General features: G+C 46.0%; 1 pseudogene; it reads right to left on the reverse strand.

Moving 5' to 3' along the window:
• Positions 1 to 7,341: 7,341 nt before the first annotated feature.
• On the reverse strand, positions 7,342 to 19,035 carry LOC121863338 (annotated as a pseudogene).
• Between the last annotated feature and the right edge of the window lie 3,552 nt (positions 19,036 to 22,587).

Raw genomic sequence — 22,587 nt, forward strand, 5'->3', positions numbered from 1 at the left:
GTCCATTCCGTTCGTTCCGTTCATTTGTCTCGTTCCGTCCATTCCGCTCGTTCCGTCCATTCCGCTCGTTCCGTTTGCCTCGTTTGTTCCTCTTCTCCCCAAAGCTGCAGATAGGTAAAAAAAAGTGCAATTGAGTAATCAACACTGCCAACACAAGCAATCAATTAACACTGCCACCACAAGCAATCAATTAACACTGCCACCACAAGCAATCAATTAACACTGCCACCACAAGCAATCGATTCGGAACTTGCGGTCAGAGGAGTTAGTAGGTTGGACAAATACTTAGGCTCACCAAAAGTCATTAGGCAGTTTGAACTCTACCCTAACTTTAATTGGAAGACAATGTAATGCAATCAAGAATGTGAGTCCTCGGTGGGAGAGCAAAAATAAACCTATAGACCCTGTTCAACACTGCCAGTAGATAATTAGGTAGGCAGACCCATAAAGAGTTCCAATGGTCAACACGTGACTAAATAAGGGGAGAGAGAAGAGAGGAAAAAAACATAATGAGAACAAGACCGATAAAAATGAGAAAAATGGCAGACAGGCAGTAAAATAAAAATAAAAAATAAAAAAAAATGAGAGAGGTCAAGCCAAGCACACCACACCACACCCGACGATCATCACAAACACCTTCTTCGGCTTGACACAGCAACTGGCGTCCACACATGACTACTGCAGGTTCCACCACGACGATGATGAAGAACCAGTTGATAGTCTCTCGTGCCATTTCTTCACCCTTGGCTTCTCTCACATACCTCCGCTTGTGAGAAAATAATTGTTTCCTGGTAATGTTTTTTGAGGGAGATTATAATAATGTGAGGGAGATTATACTACTGTGTGAGGGAGATTATACTACTGTGTGAGGGAGACGATATACTGTGTGAGGGAGATTATACTCCTGTGTGAGGGAGATTATACTACTGTGTGAGGGAGACGATATACTGTGTGAGGGAGATTATATGTTATGTGAGGGAGATTATATATACCTACTATGTGAGGGAGACATTATACTGTGTGAGGGAGACATTATACTGTGTGAGGGAGATTATATGTTATGTGAGGGAGATTATATATACTATGTGAGGGAGATTATATAGTGACAGTACATACAAGAGGCAGTGGCAGTACACACACAGGTTAGTGACAGTACACACACAGGTTAGTGACAGTACACACAAGGGGCAGTGGCAGTACACACACAGGTTAGTGACAGTACACACACCTAACTTTAATTGGAAGACAATGTAATGCAATCAAGAATGTGAGTCCTCGGTGGGAGAGCAAAAATAAACCTATAGACCCTGTTCAACACTGCCAGTAGATAATTAGGTAGGCAGACCCATAAAGAGTTCCAATGGTCAACACGTGACTAAATAAGGGGAGAGAGAAGAGAGGAAAAAAACATAATGAGAACAAGACCGATAAAAATGAGAAAAATGGCAGACAGGCAGTAAAATAAAAATAAAAAATAAAAAAAAATGAGAGAGGTCAAGCCAAGCACACCACACCACACCCGACGATCATCACAAACACCTTCTTCGGCTTGACACAGCAACTGGCGTCCACACATGACTACTGCAGGTTCCACCACGACGATGATGAAGAACCAGTTGATAGTCTCTCGTGCCATTTCTTCACCCTTGGCTTCTCTCACATACCTCCGCTTGTGAGAAAATAATTGTTTCCTGGTAATGTTTTTTGAGGGAGATTATAATAATGTGAGGGAGATTATACTACTGTGTGAGGGAGATTATACTACTGTGTGAGGGAGACGATATACTGTGTGAGGGAGATTATACTCCTGTGTGAGGGAGATTATACTACTGTGTGAGGGAGACGATATACTGTGTGAGGGAGATTATATGTTATGTGAGGGAGATTATATATACCTACTATGTGAGGGAGACATTATACTGTGTGAGGGAGACATTATACTGTGTGAGGGAGATTATATGTTATGTGAGGGAGATTATATATACTATGTGAGGGAGATTATATAGTGACAGTACATACAAGAGGCAGTGGCAGTACACACACAGGTTAGTGACAGTACACACACAGGTTAGTGACAGTACACACAAGGGGCAGTGGCAGTACACACACAGGTTAGTGACAGTACACACACAGGTTAGTGACAGTACACACAAGGGGCAGTGGCAGTACACACACAGGTTAGTGACAGTACACACACAGGTTAGTGACAGTACACACAAGGGGCAGTGACAGTACACACAAAGGTTAGTGGCAGTACATACAAGAGGCAGTGACAGTACACACAATGGGTAGTGACAGTACACACAAAAAAGGGTAGTGACTACACACAAAGGGCAGTGACAGTACACACACAGGTTAGTGACAGTACACACAAGGGGCAGTGGCAGTACATACAAGAGGCAGTGACAGTACACACAATGGGTAGTGACAGTACACACAAGGGGCAGTGGCAGTACACACAAAGGGCAGTGACAGTACACACAAAGGTTAGTGACAGTACACACAAGGGACAGTGACAGTACACTCAAGGGAGAGTGACAGTACACACAAGGACAGTGACAGTACACACAAAGGTTAGTGACAGTACACTCAAGGGAGAGTGACAGTAATAATAAAAAAAGGGTAGTGATAGTACACACAAAGGGCAGTGATGGCCACACAAAGGTTAGTGACAGTACACTCCAAGGGAGAGTGACAGTACACACAAGGGACAGTGACAGTAATAATAATAAAGTTGTTAGTGACAGTACACTCAAGGAGAGTGACAGTACACACACAAGGGACAGTGGACAGTAATAATAATAAAAGGTAGTGTGACAGTACACTCAAGGGAGAGTGACAGTACACACAAAGGTTAGTGACAGTACACACAAGGGAGAGTGACAGTACACACAAAGGTTAGTGACAGTACACTCAAGGGAGAGTGACAGTACACACAAAGGTTAGTGACAGTACACAAGGGCAGTGATAGCACACACAAGGACAGTGCACACTCAAGGAGAGTGGACAGTACACACAAAGGTTAGTGACAGCACACACAAGGGACAGTGACAGTACACACAAAGCTGTTAGTGACAGTACACCTGCTGGAGAGTGACAGTACACACAAAAAGGGTAGTGGACAGTACACACAAAGGGCAAGTGATGCACACACAAAGGTTAGTGACAGTACACTCAAGGGAGAGTGACAGTACACACAAGGGACAGTGACAGTACACACAAAGGGTAGTGACAGTACACACAACGGGCAGTGACAGTACACTCAAGGGAGAGTGACAGTACACACAACGGGCAGTGACAGTACACACAAAGGGTAGTGACAGTACACACAAGGGAGAGTGACAGTACACACAAAGGGTAGTGACAGTACACACAAGGGAGAGTGACAGTACACTCAAGGGGCAGTGACAGTACACACAACGGGCAGTGACAGTACACACAAAGGGTAGTGACAGTACACATAAGGGAGAGTGACAGTACACACAAGGGGCAGTGACAGTACACACAACGGGCAGTGACAGTTCACCCAAAGGGTAGTGTCTTTCAAGACCAGACTTGACCAACACTGGAGCGGGTTCAGGTACATTCAGGAGCCGGTGCATGCCCACTGCCCAGTACTTGCCAACAGTGTGTAACAGAGACGTGACCGATCGCCCAAGCGGCTAACGAGCCGATCAGTGGTGAAGAGGATAAAAGTAAAGAAAAAAAGTAGTGACAGTACACACAGGGGCAAGTGAAAGCAGATCTCACCTGTATAAGAGACACGCTAATTACCGGGGATCTGTCCTTATCTTAACAGCAACGACACCTACCTGTATAATCCCAGTGAGGGGCCGTGAGTGACAATGGTCTGGGGAAGTGTGTCGAGCGGTTCTGAGACCCCAGAGGGAGGGAGTGTCAGAGAGAATGGACACGCCCTTTATCGAGTTACTGTCTTCATACTCTTAAGTGCTCGCCTGTAGTGTGTGTGTGTGTGTGTGTTCACGTAATGTGTGCGTGTTTGTGTTGTGCAATAATCTTAGCATTTTCGGAGGACGCGAACAACCTTCTTGCTAATGTTTTTGAGGAAAAACTGTTTGACAGCACTAACGCACATCAAGCTCCTAGACCTACTGGAATGTATTAGAACGAAATTGTCAAAGCTCAAGGCTCATATGGTAGACTTAGGATAATTATGCATTTAAAAATGGCTAAATATGCATGCAAATATGCAATAAAAACTGAGAAAATATGCACTTAAATATGCAGTTTAAAATATGTTAATAAATAATAACTACTAAGTTAATAACTCCTTTTCTGTAAATTTTCTCAGTAATTTTACTTTCCCAGACAGGATGTCGCCGAAGTAGGATTTTTTAAAGAAGGATTAAATACAAAAACAATATACTGTCAATGTAATTTATTAAACAATACTGAAAAAAGTATTTTCCTTTTAAGAAAATGGAAGAACAAAAGAGTGTCAGGAGGGAACTGGTGGAGCCCGTGCATCTATACCCTGCCTGGCTGAACACGAACCCATCACGTACAGTTCATGTCCACTGACCAGCCAATCATGGCCTAGCTAACCACAGCCTAATGTTGAGCTATATAAACGTCACTTAAGTATGTTCCTTTTGGATATTATGACACTAAAACAAAATCGCGTATTTTCGATTTTGTATTAGTGCAATAAAATGGACTTTTATATTTCAAATATCAGTAATTTCTGCCCGCGTTGCTGTTATGCTGTGAATTTTTTTACCCATGAGGTTGAAGAATGTTTTATAATATTTTGGAATTTTCCAAATATATGCCTTATAAAACAAAAAAATATGAATATGCACTTTAGCTCAAAAATGGCTTAAATATGCATTTGCATATGCACGTATGCAAATGCATAATTATCCTAAGCCTAGTCATTACTGTATAGTGTACATACCAGAGTGTCAACGGAGCTTTCACAGCCCCTTAAAATCGTGTTCCGCAGATGCATGGGGGGCAAAAGATCCTCAGTGACTGGATAATGGAATATGTGAGTCCTATAGTTAGACGGGGGGATCACTACAGTCGATGAGTCTGACCAGCATAATGTGTACAGTACTACGAGAGACACCACGAAGGAACATTTACAACGGAACAACCTCATAAAAGTGTCAAACCGGTTTTATATCGGGACACTCCGGCTTGACGCAATAAGTTAAGGTGCTGGATGTGTGGACACAAGTCCGGAGCGTGGTGGCAACTTTGACAATATATATCTTTACTCTACCAAGGGATTCGATAGCGTGCCTCATGAAAATTGCTAATTAAACTAAAAGGTTACGGAATTCGTGGGAACGTCTGGCGTGGATCAAAGACTTCCTTCAAGATTGCAAGCACTGTATTGTGATTAATGGCACGAAATCTCTTGTGTACCCGTGATAAGCTGATTACCAAAGGGCAGAGTCCTTTTTATTAATTAATTAATTAATTTATTTATTTTACGAGGATTAGCCCACCCGGGCACAGGTCACTGACCCACATCGGGGCCTGGGGGGCGAAAATGTAATGTAATAATAATAATAATAATAATAATAATAATAATAATAATAATAATAATAAATAAAATTAAAAAAATTTAATAATGGTAATAATAAGAATAACACTAATAAATAAATAATAATAAAGAAATAAAAAAAAAAGATCAAGAGTGAGAAACAATATATACTGTATGTATGTTGTGTTGTCAATAGTAAGAGAAACAATTGAGACCCTGCAATTGTGTGTAAATGAGGCAGAAAGTCAGATCAGCGACCTGGGACTTGGACACAATTCTCGTGATGCCATATGGCAGCAGGGTCTACCATTAGACAATACATTATGCTTCCAATATCTTCCCAGGCGGTAGTACCTCCCTGTTTGGTAGCTGCCTACTACCTGGGACCATTGTTCGTTTGTTTCATTATGCTCCGGACCTGTGACCACACATCCAGCACCTGAAGTTATTACGTTACAGGAATATATCTGTCGGCTTCAGGAGTGGTCAAAAGAATGGCTATTAAGTTTTAATGATAAGAAATGCAAAAGGACATCTAGATCGTTACCACAGTAAGGAGGTGTATCACATGTCCCAACTCGACGAAGAAGCATTAGTAACCGAGACCAAATGTGAAAGGGACCTTGTGTATGTTGACAACGAACTGAAGTTAATGTTTTCAAGCAGTTATATCTTTAAGGACAATAAATTCGGCATTAATATGAGCCATAACTGGGTATTCTTAATAGTTATAGTATATGGATTAAAATGTAATATATCAATAGTAATCGAACATTCATGTGAGCCAATCAGCGGAAAGGGGGGGGGGGGGCTTCTTATTTATCACGGTTAGGTAAAAAAACACCCCCCAAAAAACTATAGAAGGTCCCACCCTCCTAATGCTCTTCAAAGATGAGATGCTCTCCTGTTTGCAGTTCTGTCATCCTGTCTGGCTCCCGAGATATGCTAGAGGCTGTCAGTTGATTGAAAACGTCCAAAAGCTACCACACTGGTGCCTGCACTCCAGCACCTCGGATATTAAATGAGATTAGAACGCCTGCAGTTGCCTAGCTTATATTATAGGCGGGCAAGAGGTGGCTGCAAGTACAGCAAACTATCAGAGCGAACTTATTAAGAGTGAGTTGTGAGCTCTTGGAATAACCTGCCAGAGAGTGTTGTGACGACACCGAGTGTGAGCTCATTTAAGACCAGACCTGGTCAACGTCCAATAGAGCGTAACAGAGGCATAACCAATCACTGGTGAGGAGTGTAAAGGGAAGTGAAGTCAGTCTCGCTCACTGAGTATATTATATGTGCTTTCCACTAAGAGTTAAGTTTGGTGAATATCGGGCAAGGGGTCTCTCTTTATCTTGTTTCAGGTGTGTGGCCCAGTAGTTTTATGTTATCTAGACTGATCTAGTTTCGTAGAGGGTAGTGGACTTCTTAACGACCTTATTAGGGTCATCGATAAATTGACCACACTGAGATCGTAGTGAGGCAGATTTTCTATTTGGTTTTCACAAAGGGTAGACGACCTTTAAAGGACCTCTAACTTCATTTTGGTCATTTAAAATCAATGCCCGTATTTGACATTTGAATGGCCTTTGACCTTACAGGGGTCGAATTAGAGAGAGGTGGAAGGGCGGGTGTGTACGGAAATGCACTTCTCTTAGAAGTTAAATATAAACATACTTGTGAATTTTTTATTGTAATTTTATTCTTCCTCTGATTTATACAACTCTAAATGTAGTAAACAATAATAAAAAAGGTAATAATAAAATAAACTGCAATGTAGCCTGAATAAATATTAACATGTTTGGTCGAACACGTGATTAAAAGGGCGCTAATTATTTCAAAATATCAAGTTTATTCTTAAGTATGGGTGACATCTGACGAAAATGACCGTTTTTTAAGTTAACACGTCATTGATGAGAGATTATTTACAGAATCCGGATGTGGTTAAATGAACGATGTAAGTTTATGTCATTCTTGTGTCATCAGCAGGATTCGTCCATATAGATTCAGAACATATTTATTGTGTATGTATAACAATATGTTATTATTCAAAGAAAGTTGAACACTGTTGCAAGCGTGGCATCAAATCCTTTTAATCAAATCTTAGGAACTAAAAGAAAAACTCGTGGGTGTGAAGGAGAGGTCCTGGGAGCTGGGAAGCAGTCGTTGGTGCGAAAGTATAGGGTCACAGGCTGGTCGATCACACGGCTGGGATATTGAGGTCTCCTTCGGGGTTGTACAGCCAGGGATAATAATCGGGTTGGGGTCTAGTGCAGGAGCCCATGATGACCTCGTCCAGGGAGTTAGGCAAGTTGTCCTCCATACTGAAGGTGTATTCCTGTGGGTCAACACAGTCTGGTCGCGGGTCAGCAGAGCACTTGAACGCATCCAGGGTGCCGACTTCGCTCAGCGGGACCGGGTTCTTCATCCACTCTAGCAGGCGATCCACAGATACCACGTACACGTCATCCTTGCTGGAGAGCCATTCGAGGAACCTGTTGTAGGAGGGAGAACATGAGACTGGGTGGGACTTCAGTGTTTAGAACGCTCATGGCACTCTGCGGTTTTCAAAGCATTTAAAGTAAGAAATATTTGTATTGTACAGGTGTTTTTTTGTATTTTAGATTGATATATCTGAAAACACGATTACTTTCACTGATGTCACGGACTCCCAAATTCTCAAAATACAAACACGAGACTACATACAGTCAAGCAAACAAGCTATGAATATACATTTTTGCATGGTGCTGGAAATCATTTTCATTACATTGGGGAAATAGCATTAAGTTTAGGCACAGTTTTCAGGACCTGTAGTTGATTTTGGTAGCGTATGTTGAGAAACTCTGTAACACACACACACCGCTCTACACCACTCTTCTCACCCTCTCATCCTCACTCCCTCCTCTCACCTTCACTCTCTTCCAAACTTCCTTCGTGACACATATTCCATTTTTTTCGTAAATTCCCCTCACAGCATCTCATCTTTTATTCTCCTTTATTTTACCCCTGCATCCCCTTTTTTTATTAAACCTCCCTTCCTTCGTCCTTCTTCCCTCTTTTCCTTCAATATTTTCACCCTCACCTTGTGTAGTTTGGCGTCCATGATAGACCTCCCCACCCCTCTCCTACCTCCCGTCAGCTCTCTCTTTTCCTCACGTCCCTCCCACCCTCCCCATCAGCCCCTGCCCTCACCTGGTGTAGCCCGTTTCCCTGGCGTCAGTGCCGTTCAAGTGGCCTTCGAGGAACCACGAGTAGTGGGAGAAGATTCCGAAGGGCGCCTTGTTGTTGAGGTAGTTCAGGTTAAAATTCCTCTGAGGAAACCCTCGATGGCGTCAGGGTTCCTCAGCAGCTCGTCGCTCATTCTGACAAGATTATATAGTAGTTTTATTTAAGCTATACATAGGTTATAGGTAGGTTAGGTTAGGTTAGGTTAGGTTAGGTTAGGTTATATGTGGGAGGAATGGTGCTCCACGTCCAAACCATGAGTTAGCAGGAAAGGGAACATGCTCGGCTCTCTTTTTGTCCGCTGCAGTGTTCCCTCTAACAGAAATACTGAGCTGTATATAGTGATAGGTTATTGATCAAATCATTTCACTCTTGGTATAATGCAATGATTATTATGAGGTCCACATTGGCCAGTAAGTCTATCATTGTCAACTGGGCGTAGCCAGCACAAAAAATCGCTAAATATGATCTGACAAAACTGGCTGGGCGAGAAGTTGAAAATTCTGTTTACATTGGATTGGATGATTGGCGCAGACTACCTGCAATGATCATCGTGGTAATAAATGTGTATTTTCAAGTAGCCATTGCAATTTTTGAGTGCCTGAATGTTAACATACTAATTTTAAGTACTCCTAGATAGCTGATGTAAGATGAGCATAAGGAAATAACATTTATTTACAAATGTGAGAACTTATCTTACAACGCAAGGTAACAGGAAGAGGGCCTTTATTGACTCTTGGTACAGGTACAGTTGCGGAAATGTGTTCCTACACCCCTGTGGTACCGTGGTCTCCAAACGGCATAGTCGCAGTAGTAGTATCACTATGAATGAATGGGTATTGGTCGTGTAACGACGGAGGTGATTGGTGGATAGGTTTGTTGTAGGTCATATAGGTTGGCCGTTTGGAGACACGGGTTACCACAGGGGGTGTAGGAACACATTTCCGCAACGGTACCGTCCATGGATGGAGTACTGTACTCCCAAAGTCAGAAATCAGTCTACTGCTTTGGATTTAGACATTTTCCTGCCAAATAAGCCTGAATCTGCCTTCACTTCAAAATTGGGTTCAGCTGTACTTAGAACCTATCTCGATTAATGTTACATCTATACTTAGTGTTATGCTCTGGTTATACAATACTTCATTTAAGAGTCAGTTCTGGGCCGTGTGACTAATCATACACACTTGTGCCAATGAGTATCTGTGAAGCTGAACCAAACTGACTGGTGAAATAAACTTTGTCAAGAGAGGATGAATAAAACAAAGGAGTTACTAAACTAGATTAAGAGATATTATGAGAGAAAGATATCTTGGCTGAATTAAACTAGGTAGTGGGTTCAAGTCATGCTTCATTGAACGGTTACTGAACTAGATTGGAGTAGAGATGTCAGTGAGTCGTGTGTTAGATACGAGTTCCAAAAGGTCGTACTCCTCTGAGTTTGGTATGCTTTAAATATTAATTCACAAATTAGTGAATTGATTCATACCCGTTGCAGTTGTCTAACATGGCACACGCCTCTCCCGTGTTGTCATTGAGGTCGATCATAGGCACTACCCAACCCGTTGTACCTCTTGGTAGGGCATCGTCCGAGCTGACAGTCCTGGGGGAGGAGGAGGAGGGTACACGTTAGTCTCATTGTGTGTTGGTAGTTAACAAGTCAAGTCTAGGAACTAAGGGTAACTAATATCACTAGGAAATGACCAGAGAAATTTTTCCTCCAGTTTATTCCTTGATAACAGGATTAGGAAATATGAGAAGGGCTTCCGTTGTAACACAATCTTAGCAACTGGTGTTTGGGTTTAAGGCAATGAATTTATACCGTAGCAAACACTCAGTTTACAATATGCTATTAGTAAACACTTCCCATTTATCCTAGCTGACATTTTTGCTGGGGAATTCCAGTAGTGAAGGGAAAACTTCAGTATATATGAAGTTTGTTTTACCATTCTGTGTGTGTGTGTGCCAATTTATAAGATGACGCCATTGAATAATAAAAGTAACAAGTGTTGGCAACTGGAAATGTCTGTTGTTCATATAGGCGCTGGGAGTGGAGTGTTATTACTGGGTAAAAGGCCTCAGGGTTCCGAGATTAATGGATATGAGGCTCCTTAGATGTTGTTAGCTGATGCAGAAGCTGAAAACCTAAAATTCAGGTTACTACAAGCGCTCACGCCACTTAGGTATTGGATTAGTCAATTTGACCAAGGATACCCGACAAAACCACGAGATGGTTACTCCAGTAAGATCGGTATGCCAACAGCATCTGGTGTTTTCAGGCAGCTCTATTCAAGAACTAATCTGACCCAACGTTGCTTATCTTCGCTGATCGGGCGAGAAGCCATGTTTCCAACGGGATGTGATGTGATGTGGTAGACAGATTTATATCGGAGGAACCAGTAATCACCTGACTACTGGTGGAAGGATTTAAAAGGCCCTCAGATGCTTAAGTACAGGATAATTAGGTACTAAATGATTTCTTAGTGTCCAATACTCACCTGGATGCTGGGGTAGTCGAGGGTGTATACAGGGCGCCAATGGGATTGGAGCCGAACCAGTTGGTATACCTGAGGGTGGGCCACGAACAGTCGTACTCGAGGCCTAGTTCGTTCAGAGCTGAAAACATCTCATCGCCTCCAAGCTCGAGGTAGGGAGCCCGCCACCCCTAGGTTTGGAAAATTAATCACATAAGGAATTGTTCACAGCGAAGTGATCTACTACTGTTGTTTATTTACCCCTTTAAGATATTCCTATAAATTTCTGTACTTCTCGTGTAAACAGCTTCCTTCCCTCCTATCTTTCCTTCCACATATAACCTACAACTTTTTATATGTACTGTACGTAGATCATACACCCGCTTCTTATTATATAGTTAAATCATGCATCTTCATGTTTCTCGGTGATGTATAACACTGAATCGCTTATTATTGTATTTGCTCTATAGAGAACCTGCTGTCAAGCGTGCCTCCTCGAGTCCATCACGCAGTTAAAAAAAAAGTAACGGGTACTACGTGAACCTGGTAGTTTCTTCAAGGTCCTACTCCTACCTTGAAGTCATCCTAATACCATGAACTCCTCCTCCTCTTCTTACCTTGAGGTGTTTCTTGTCGATGAAGGCGTTGTTCTCGATGATCGTACGGAGGTCGTCCATCTCGTGCATCCAGACGCTCTCATTGGCCGGCCTCCAGTAGTTCTCAACGTCACTTGACCTGAGGACGAGAAGACAAAGGGGGCTGAGGTGGAGGGTGACAAGGAGGAGGGCGATGTAGAGACAAAGTGGAGGGTGACGTGGAGGAGGGAGGGAGGGCGATGTAGAGACAAAGTGGAGGGTGACGTGGAGGAAGGAGGGAGGGCGATGTAAAGACAAAGTGGAGGGTGACGTGGGAGGGAGGGAGGGAGGCGACGGAGAGACAAAGTGGAGGGTGACGGGAGGAAGGAGGAGGGCGACAAAGACAAAGTGAGGGTGACGGGAGGAGGGAGGGAGGGCGATGAGAGACAAAGGAGGGTGACGTGGAGGAGGGAGGGAGGGCGATGTACAGACAAAGTGGAGGGTGACGTGGAGGAAGGAGGGAGGGCGATGTAGAGACAAAGTGGAGGGTGACGAGGAGGGAGGGAGGGCGATGTAGACAAAGTGGGAGGGTGACGTGGGAGGGAGGAGGGAGGGCGATTAGAGACAAAGTGAGGGTGACGAGGAGGGAGGGAGGGCGCTAGAGAGACAAAGTGGAGGGGAGAGGAGGAGGGAGGGAGGGCGATGTAGAGACAAAGTGGAGGGTGACGTGGAGGAGGGAGGAGGGCGATGTACAGACAAAGTGGAGGGTGACGGGAGGAGGGAGGGAGGGCGATATAGAGACAAAGTGAGGGTGACGTGGAGGAGGAGGAGGGCGATGTAGACAAAGTGAGGGTGACGGGAGGAAGGAGGGAGGGCGATGTAGAGGACAAAGGGAGGGTGACGTGGAGGAGGGAGGAGGGCGATGAGAGACAAAAGGGGAGGGTGACGGGAGGAGGGAGGGAGGGAGGGAGGGCGATGTAGAGACAAAGTGGAGGGTGACAAGGAGGAGGGAGGGAGGGCGTGTAGAGACAAAGTGGAGGGTGACGTGGAGGAGGGAGGGAGGGCGATGTAGAGACAAAGTGGAGGGTGATGGGAGGAAGGAGGGAGGGCGATGAGAGACAAAGTGGAGGGTGACGTGGGAGGAAGGAGGAGGGCGATGTAAAGACAAAGTGGAGGGTGACGTGGAGGAAGGAGGGAGAAGGATGTAAAGACAAAGTGGAGGGTGACGTGGAGGAGGGAGGAGGGCGATGTAGAGACAAAGTGGAGGGTGACGTGGAGAGGAGGGAGGGCGATACAGACAAAGTGAGGGTGACGGGAGGAGGGAGGGAGGGCGATATAGAGACAAAGTGAGGGTGACGTGAGGAGGGAGGGAGGGCGATGTAAAGACAAAGTGGAGGGTGACGTGGAGGAAGGAGGGAGGGCGATGTAGAGACAAAGTGGAGGGTGACAAGGAGGAGGAGGAGGGCGATGAGACAGTGGAGGGTGACGTGAGGAGGAGGAGGGAGGGCGATGTAGAGACAAAGGGAGGGTGACGTGGAGGAGGGAGGAAGGGAGGGCGATGGAGAGACAAAGGGAGGGTGACAAGGAGGAGGAGGGGAGGGCGATGTAGAGACAGGGAGGGTGACGTGGAGGAGGGAGGGAGGGCGATGAGACAAAGTGGAGGGTGATGGGAGGAAGGAGGGAGGCGATGTAGAGACAAAGTGGAGGTGACGTGGAGGGAGGAGGAGGGCGATGTAGAGACAAAGTGAGGGTGACGTGGAGGAGGGAGGAGGGCGATGCAGAGACAAAGTGGAGGGTGACGGGAGGAAGGAGGGAGGGCGATGAGACAAAGTGGAGGGTGACGTGGAGGAGGGAGGGAGGGGCGATGAGAGACAGTGGAGGGTGACGGGTGGAAGGAGGGAGGGCGATGTAGAGACAAAGGGAGGGTGACGTGGAGGAGGGAGGGAGGGCGATGCAGAGACAAAGTGGGAGGGACGGAGGAGGGAGGGAGGGCGATGTAGAGACAAAGGAGGGTGACGGGAGGAGGGAGGGGAGGGCGATGAGAGACAAAGTGGAGGGTGACGGAGGAAGGAGGGAGGGGGATGAGAGACAAAGTGGAGGGTGACGTGGAGGAAGGAGGGAGGGCGATGTAGAGACAAAGTGGAGGGTGACGTGGAGGAGGGAGGGAGGGGATGAGAGACAAAGTGGAGGGGTGACGTGGAGGGAGGAGGAGGGCGATGGAGAGACAAAGTGGAGGGTGATGGAGGAGGGAGGGAGGCGATGTGAGACAAAGTGGGAGGGTGACGGAGGAGGGAGGGAGGGCGATGTAGAGACAAAGTGGGAGGGTGACGTGGAGAGGAGGGAGGGCGATGTAGAGAAGTGAGGGTGACGGGAGGAGGGAGGGAGGGCGATGTAGAGACAGGGAGGGTGACGTGGAGGAGGGGAGGAGGGAGAGAGACAAAGGAGGGTGACGTGGAGGAAGGAGGGAGGGCGATGAGAGACAAAGTGGAGGGTGACGTGGAGGAAGGAGGAGGAGCGATGAGAGACAAAGTGGAGGGTGACGTGGGAGGAGGGAGGGAGGGCGATGAGAGACAAAGTGGAGGGTGACGGGAGGAGGGAGGAGGGGATGAGAGACAAAGGGAGGGTGGATGTGGAGGAGGGAGGGAGGGCGAGAGAGACAAAGTGGAGGTGACGGGAGGAGGGAGGGAGGGCGATGGAGAGACAAAGTGGGAGGGTGACGTGGAGGAGGGAGGGAGGGCGATGTAGAGACAAAGTGAGGGTGACGTGGAGGAGGGAGGAGGGGATGTAGAGACAAAGTGGAGGGTGATGGGAGGAGGGAGGGAGGGCGACAGAGACAAAGTGGAGGGTGACGTGGAGGAAGGAGGAGGGCGATGTGAGACAAAGGGAGGTGACGTGGAGGGAGGAGGGAGGGCGATGTAGAGACAAAGTGGAGGGTGGACGTGGAGGAGGAGGAGGGGATGTAGAGACAAAGGGAGGGTGATGAGGAGGGAGGAGGGGAGGAGAGACAAAGGGAGGGTGACGTGGAGGAGGGAGGGAGGCGATGTAGAGACAAAGTGGAGGTGACGTGGAGGAAGGAGGGAGGGCGATGTAGAGACAAAGTGGAGGGTGACGTGGAGGAAGGAGGAGGGCGATGCAGAGACAAAGTGGAGGGTGACGGAGGAGGAGGGAGGGCGATGTAGAGACAAAGTGGAGGGTGACGGAGGAGGGAGGGAGGGCGATGTGAGAGACAAAGGGAGGGGTGATGGGAGGAGGGAGGGAGGGCGATGAGAGACAAAGTGGAGGGTGACGTGGAGGAAGGAGGGAGGGCGATGTAAAGACAAAGTGGAGGGTGATGGGGAGGAGGAGGGAGGGCGTAGAGACAAAGTGGAGGGTGACGGAGGAGGGAGGGAGGGCGAGAAAGGAGTCGTATGGAGAAAAGGCAGGAAGGGAGGGGCACAGTAAGGAGGGGCAGTAGTAAGGAGGGGCAATAGTAAGGAGGGGCAAAGTAAGGAGGGCAATAGTAAGGAGGGGCAGTTGTAAGGAGGGGCATAGTAAGGAGGCAATAGTAAAGAGGGCAGTAGAAGGAGGGCAATAGTAAGGAGGGCAATAGTAAGGAGGGCAGTAGGGAGGGCAGTAGTAAGGAGGGCAAATAGTAAGGAGGGGCAATAGTAAGGAGGGGCAATAGTAAGGAGGGGCACAGTAAGGAGGGGCAGCAGGAAGGAGGGCAATAGTAAGGAGGGCAGTAGTAAGGAGGGCAGTAGTAAGGAGGCAATAGTAAGGAGGGGCAGTAGTAAGGAGGGCAATAGTAAGGAGGGGCAATAGTAAGGAGGGCAATAGTAAGGAGGGGCAAGGCAAGGAGGGGCAGTTGTAAGGAGGGGCAATAGTAAGGAGGCAGTAGTAAGGAGGGGCAATAGTAAGGAGGGGCAATAGTAAGGAGGCAGTAGTAAAGGAGGGCCAATAGTAAGGAGGCAATAGCAAGGAGGGGCAGTAAGGAGGGGCAATAGTAAGGAGGGCAATAGTAAGGAGGGGCAGTAGTAAGGAGGGGCAATAGTAAGGAGGAGCAGCTGTAAGGAGGGCAGCAGTAAGGAGGGCAGTAGTAAGGGAGGGCAGAGCAGCGAGGGCAGTATTAAATGAGGACAGCAGCAGGAGGGAGTATTAAAGAAGGGACAGCAGCAAAGGAGGGCAGTATTAAAGGAGGGACAGAAGCAAAGGAGGGCAGTATTAAAGGAGGGACAGCAGCAAAGGAGGGCAGCATTAAAGGAGGGACAGTAGCAAAGGAGGGCAGCATTAAAGAAGGGACAGAGCAAAGAAGGGCAGTATTAAAGAAGGGACAGAGCAAAGGAGGGCAGTATTAAAGGAGGGACAGTAGCAAAGGAGGGCAGTATTAAAGGAGGGACAGTAGCAAAGGAGGGCAGCATAAAGGAGGGACAGCAGCAAAGGAGGGCAGTATTAAAGAAGGGACAGTAGCAAAGGAGGCAGCATTAAGAAGGGACAGTAGCAAAGGAGGGCAGTATTAAAGGAGGACAGTAGCAAAGGGGGCAGTATTAAAGAAGGGACAGAAGCAAAGGAGGGCAGCATTAAAAGAAGGGACAGTAGCAAAGGAGGGCAGTATTAAAGGAGGGGTCAGTCAGTAGCAAAGGAGGGCAGTATTAAAGGAGGACAGTAGCAAAGGAGGGCAGTATTAAAGAAGGGACAGTAGCAAAGGAGGCAGCATTAAAGGAAGGACAGCAAAGGAGGGCAGCATTAAAGAAGGACAGAGCAAAGGAGGGCAGTATTAAAGGAGGGGCAGTATTAAAGAAGGACAGCAGCAAAGGAGGGCAGTATTAAAGAAGGGACAGTAGCAAAGGAGGGCAGCATTAAAGGAGGGACAGCAGCAAAGGAGGGCAGTATTAAAGGAGGACAGCAGCAAAGGAGGGCAGTATTAAAGGAGGACAGAAGCAAAGGAGGGCAGTATTAAAGGAGGACAGTAGCAAAGGAGGGCAGTATTAAAGGAGGGACAGTAGCAAAGGAGGGCAGTATTAAAGAAGGGACAGTAACAAAGGAGGGCAGTATTAAAGAAGGGACAGTAGCAGAGGAGGACAGTATTAAAGAAGGGACAGTAGCAAAGGAGGGCAGTATTAAAGGAGGGACAGTAGCAAAGGAGGGCAGTATTAAAGAAGGGACAGTAACAAAGGAGGACAGTATTAAAGAAGGGACAGTAGCAAAGGAGGGCAGTATTAAAGAAGGGACAGTAACAAAGGAGGGCAGTATTAAAGAAGGGACAGTAGCAAAGGAGGGCAGTATTAAAGAAGGGACAGTAACAAAGGAGGACAGTATTAAAGAAGGACAAAAGCAAAGGAGGGCAGTATTAAACAAGGGACAGTAAACAAAGGAGGACAGTATTAAAGAAGGACAGTAGCAGCGAGGACAGTATTAAAGAAGGACAGTAGCAAAGGAGGGCAGTATTAAAGAAGGGACAGTAGCAAAGGAGGGCAGTATTAAAGAAGGGACAGTAGCAAAGGAGGGCAGTATTAAAGGAGGGACAGTAGCAAAGGAGGGCAGTATTAAAGAAGGGACAGTAGCAAAGGAGGGCAGTATTAAAGAAGGGACAGTAGCAAAGGAGGGCAGTATTAAAGAAGGGACAGTAGCAGAGGAGGACAGTATTAAAGAAGGGACAGTAACAAAGGAGGGCAGTATTAAAGAAGGGACAGTAGCAAAGGAGGGCAGTATTAAAGAAGGGACAGTAACAAAGGAGGGCAGTATTAAAGAAGGGACAGTAACAAAGGAGGGCAGTATTAAAGAAGGGACAGTAGCAGAGGAGGACAGTATTAAAGAAGGGACAGTAGCAAAGGAGGGCAGTATTAAAGGAGGGACAGTAGCAAAGGAGGGCAGTATTAAAGAAGGGACAGTAGCAAAGGAGGGCAGTATTAAAGGAGGGACAGTAGCAAAGGAGGGCAGTATTAAAGAAGGGACAGTAGCAAAGGAGGGCAGTATTAAAGAAGGGACAGTAGCAAAGGAGGGCAGTATTAAAGAAGGGACAGTAGCAAGGAGGCAGTATTAAAGAAGGGACAGTAACAAAGGAGGCAGTATTAAAGGAGGGACAGTAGCAAAGGAGGGCAGTATTAAAGGAGGGACAGTAGCAAAGGAGGGCAGTATTAAAGAAGGGACAGTAGCAAAGGAGGGCAGTATTAAAGGAGGGACAGTAGTTAGGGAGAGACAGAAGTAAACGCCAGTTAGGATAATTAATAAGTGACCGAGTGGTACAGCAGATGTGGCAAACTCACGTAACAGAGTGAAGACCGATCTCGTGTCCGATGCGGTGCAGCTCGTTCACCATGGGGTAGTTGGCGTAGAGGTGCGACAAGAAGAACGTCATGGTGATGCGACAGTCGTTGGGGTTCATAAAGTCCTTGAACTTCAAGTAAAAGTCGATGTTGGTGTCACGGACGGCACTGTCGAAGGAGAGAACGACGAATTGTGGGACCTCGTCGAATGGGATGTTGCCTGGATGAGTGACTGACCCGCAGAGGCAGTTGGGCAGGAAGCAGTTCTTGTCTTGCTCACATACTTCGTCTTCGGTCGTCGTTCCTGTCTGCGGAAGGAGGAAAGATGATGGGCAGGAGGGACGAGGGAATGATTACGGTATCTCATCTTGTGGCAGCCAGGAAAGATTTGGGTTCGGAATCCCAAATGATCGTGAGTTAAATTCCCCTCTTGATGTATGACCGTATCTCTGACTGCTTTCAGGAACGGCACAAGAGAGGGACCAAAATGGAGTAGAAAATTTACTTCGATTATACCGAAAGTGATTAATGGATCACCTGAAGATTAGCCCCCAGTTACCTGGGAGTTAGGTTAGATTAGGTTAGGTAGATTAGATTAAGTTACTTTAGTTAACGTTACGTTAGATTAGTTTATGTTGAATTATGTTAGTTTAACAACAGAATGCTTAATCTTTACTTGGATTAAGCTCCTGGCTAATCTTCAGGTGATCCGGATTAAATTTCTTGACCTCCAGTTAATTGACAACAAATAAAGGAATCCTTGAGAATCAGAGACCAGTGCAACTGGTGGCAGGTATGAGCAGGTCCCTGATCACAGGAGGCGAAGCTTAAGGAGCCGTGAGCAGTAATGTAATTATGAGGGGAAGAGGAGAGGGAAGCACCTTTAGTAAATATTATCTTACCACAACGAGGGCGGACACCAGCAGCGCCACCACCAGGAAACACCACCAACTAGAGCTAGACATCTCTCTTGTAAGGGCTGTCACTCCCGTATACATGTTGTATAAACCAAAGCCGCTTTATATACTTTTTGGGCTAGTCTCGTTGAGTTGCCTATTGTGAATTTTGTTGTGCACCGCGCCTGGGCATTGAGTTCATTGAGGAATAATGATGCATCCCCAATACTAACAAATGAAGGTAGTAGGTCAATTGTAAATGAAGTGACATTGTTATGACTTAAATAACAAGAAAATTAAGTGCACTGTGATTATATTTCTGACAGCCAAACATGGTATTAGTCATCGTTCTTCGGGTGATAAAAATCATAATCCACAGCTTAAGGTACTTGACGTCACAGTCACCAACTCACGAGTGTTGTAACTATAGTCGTTTTTTTTTAGATAACCCTTTTGCGCGGCAAGCCTAATAACATCACCCGTTCTACCGAAAAATAAATAATGTAATGTTTTATTTGTTAGTTTTCGTGTTCAGTCAATGGCCTATACAGTATTCACCTCAATATATCTGAGCAGAAAAGAGAGTGAGCTAAATCTGAAATCATGCGATACAACCAGAGAAAGAATTTCCGAGATACTCGACTTAGAACATAAGATATGTATAAGAAAAAAAAATAGAATCTACCGGTAAGAGAATACTTATCACATCGCTTTCCCTCCTCATAAATCATGAAAATATACGACTATAAAACAGTATTACAGATATCATATGGTTATATTGTAGTGGTAATGATTTGCCGCCTCCCGCCCGTGACGCAACAACACCTGAGAACACCAACACACATGTTCTGCCCCGGATACCTACATGGTACCCAGACTTGCCCGTGAACAGTTGAACTGGCGAAACCCATTCAATTATGTTCTAAAAGGCTCTGTGGATTAAAATGTCTTTGAGTTTCATACAGTAGAATAAATGTTCAATACCGAGTCAATAATCAACGCCTTCCATCTCATTTTAAGAGCTGTTGTACCACGTTCCTAAATACCTGTAGTGTTGAACCACGTCCCTAAATACCTGTAGTGTTGTACCATGTCCCTAAATACAGGTAGTGTTGTACCACGTCCCTAAATAAGTGTAGTATTGTACCACGTTCCTAAATACCTGTATTGTTTTTCCACGTCCCTAAATACCTGTAGTGTTGTACCATGTCTCTAAATACAGGTAGTGTTGTACCACGTCCCTAAATAAGTGTAGTATTGTACCACGTTCCTAAATACCTGTAGTGTTAAACCACGTCCCTAAATACCTGTAGTGTTGTACCATGTCCCTAAATACAGGTAGTGTTGTACCACGTCCCTAAATAAGTGTAGTATTGTACCACGTTCCTAAATACCTGTAGTGTTAAACCACGTCCCTAAATACATGTAGTGTTGTACCATGTCCCTAAATACAAGTAGTGTTGTACCACGTCCCTAAATACAGGTAGTGTTGTACCATGTCCATGAATATAGGGAGTGTACAGTCGCTACATGTTGGCCCCCCTCGGAGACCTCTGGTGGCCGGGCAGCTGAGGGAAACACCAGGTGGTCACCTATCTGATATCACCTGTACACCAGGTGAAAAGCTTTTTTGATTCTTATTATCTCACACTCATTACTCTGCCAAAAAAGTAATATCACATTCATTAAAATCACATTTACCATAGCGGGGATTATTGTGGAGAAAAAGAGTGCTGTGTGAGACACCAGAGGGTATTAGAAATACACTGTCAAAGCTAAAGGTCCATAAGAGTCCCGGCCCTGACATGGTGCATCCTAGAGTGCTAAGAGAGTTGTGCAACGAGCTTGCCGAGCCCCTGAAGATCCTGTTTTGTAAATGCCTGGATGAACAAAAGGTCCACAGTGAATGGAAAATGGCTCATGTGAGTACTTGAGAGTATTATCAGAGATGCCGTAATGGAACATCTACTACGAAACAACCTTGTAAAGGATTGCCAACACGGTTTTATGCCGGGCGCTCCTGCGTAACACAATTGCTCAAGGTATTGGACATATGGACCCATATTCTGGAATGGGGTGGTAATATCGACAATATTTACCTAGATTTTGCCAAGGCTTTTGACAGTGTACCACATGAAAGGCTGAAAATCAAACTGGAAGTGTACGGAATTCGAGGAAATGTCCTAGCGTGGATAGAAGACTTTCTACATGACCACAAGCATTGTGTGTGGTGATTAATGGCACGAAATCATCATCCGTACCTGTCACAAGCGGGATACCACAGGGCAGTGTATTGGGCCCACTGTTGTTTGTTTGTTTCATAAATGACATGTCAGGAAATCAAGAACCAAACGGACTGTGAAGAGCTGCAGAAGGACCTCTGTGGACTCCAAGAATGGTCGAAGAAATGGCTGCTGAGATTCAATGTCACGAAGTGTAAGAGGATGCACCTGGGGCGTACCAACGGTAAGGAGGCGTATCATATGTCCTAATGGGATGAAGAAACTGCACTATTTGAGACTGAATGTGAGAAGGACCTATGTGTGTATGTTGACAATGAGCTGAAGTTTTCGGGCCATTGCGAGAAGAAGGTAAATCAGGCAAATAAATTATTGGGTCTTATAAGAAGGTTGTTCAGATATCTAGACGGTCCGTCCCTCGTAACGATCTTCAAAAGTGAAGTGCTTCCCCATCTGGAGTACTGTCACCCCGTCTGGTCCCCGAGATATACTGTACTAGGGACTGTCAGTTGGTTGAAAATGTTCAAACGAGGGCCACCTGACTGGTGCCTGCACTTCGACACCTCAGCTACCCTGAGAGATTAGAGTGCCTGAACTTGCCTGTATACTACAGACGGGCAAGGGGTGACCTAATTGAGGTGTATAAGCATCTCAAGGAGCACTACTCAGTTGAGTGTCCTTACTTGGAGCTGGCGGACGCTCAAGATTGAAGGAGCCACAAGTCCAGAAAACTGTGAGGGCAAACTTTTTTGGAGTGAGAGTTGTGAACTCTTGTAACAATTTACCATAAAGTGTTGTGACGGCACCGAGTGTGAGCTCTTTCAAGACAAGACTTGACCAACACTGGAGCAGATTCAGGTACATTTAGGAGCCGGTGCATGCCCAGTTCTTGCCAACAGTGCGTAACAGAGACGTGACCGATCGCCCAAGTGGGTAACGAGTCGATCATTTGGTGAAGAGAATAAAAGAAAAGGAAAGTTAACAGAGACGTGATCGATCGCCCGAGCGGCTAACGAGCCTATCAGTGGTGAAGAATATAAAAGTATTATGTAACTTTTTGTTCCTCCACCTTGACTCCAGACTGTAGAGGGGCAACACGGAACCCCGACACATAACAAACAGCTTAACAACTTAAAAGTGTTACTCTTTCAATATATTTTTCGATGCATTACATGTTTGATCACCTCATCAGTGCTTGGAAGTCAATCACTTGTGGGGTATGGGATATTGGTTCACACTCAGGATGGGATGGAGAAAGGAAACTCACAATGTGCTCTCTGTATACATATTGTATTGAATGTATAATGCAGCTTGGTGCTGGGAAGGCAGCATTCTTACAAGCGTTGAGTAGAGAGAGCTGGTTGGTGAGGGTGCTCAGAGGAGGACCAGCTTGTGGGTCGCCATGGTCGCTGGCTGGAGCGAGGGCCGC

Source organism: Homarus americanus, unplaced genomic scaffold, assembly GCF_018991925.1.
Source record: "Homarus americanus isolate GMGI-L3 unplaced genomic scaffold, GMGI_Hamer_2.0 scaffold46197, whole genome shotgun sequence".
Taxonomy (NCBI): domain Eukaryota; kingdom Metazoa; phylum Arthropoda; class Malacostraca; order Decapoda; family Nephropidae; genus Homarus; species Homarus americanus.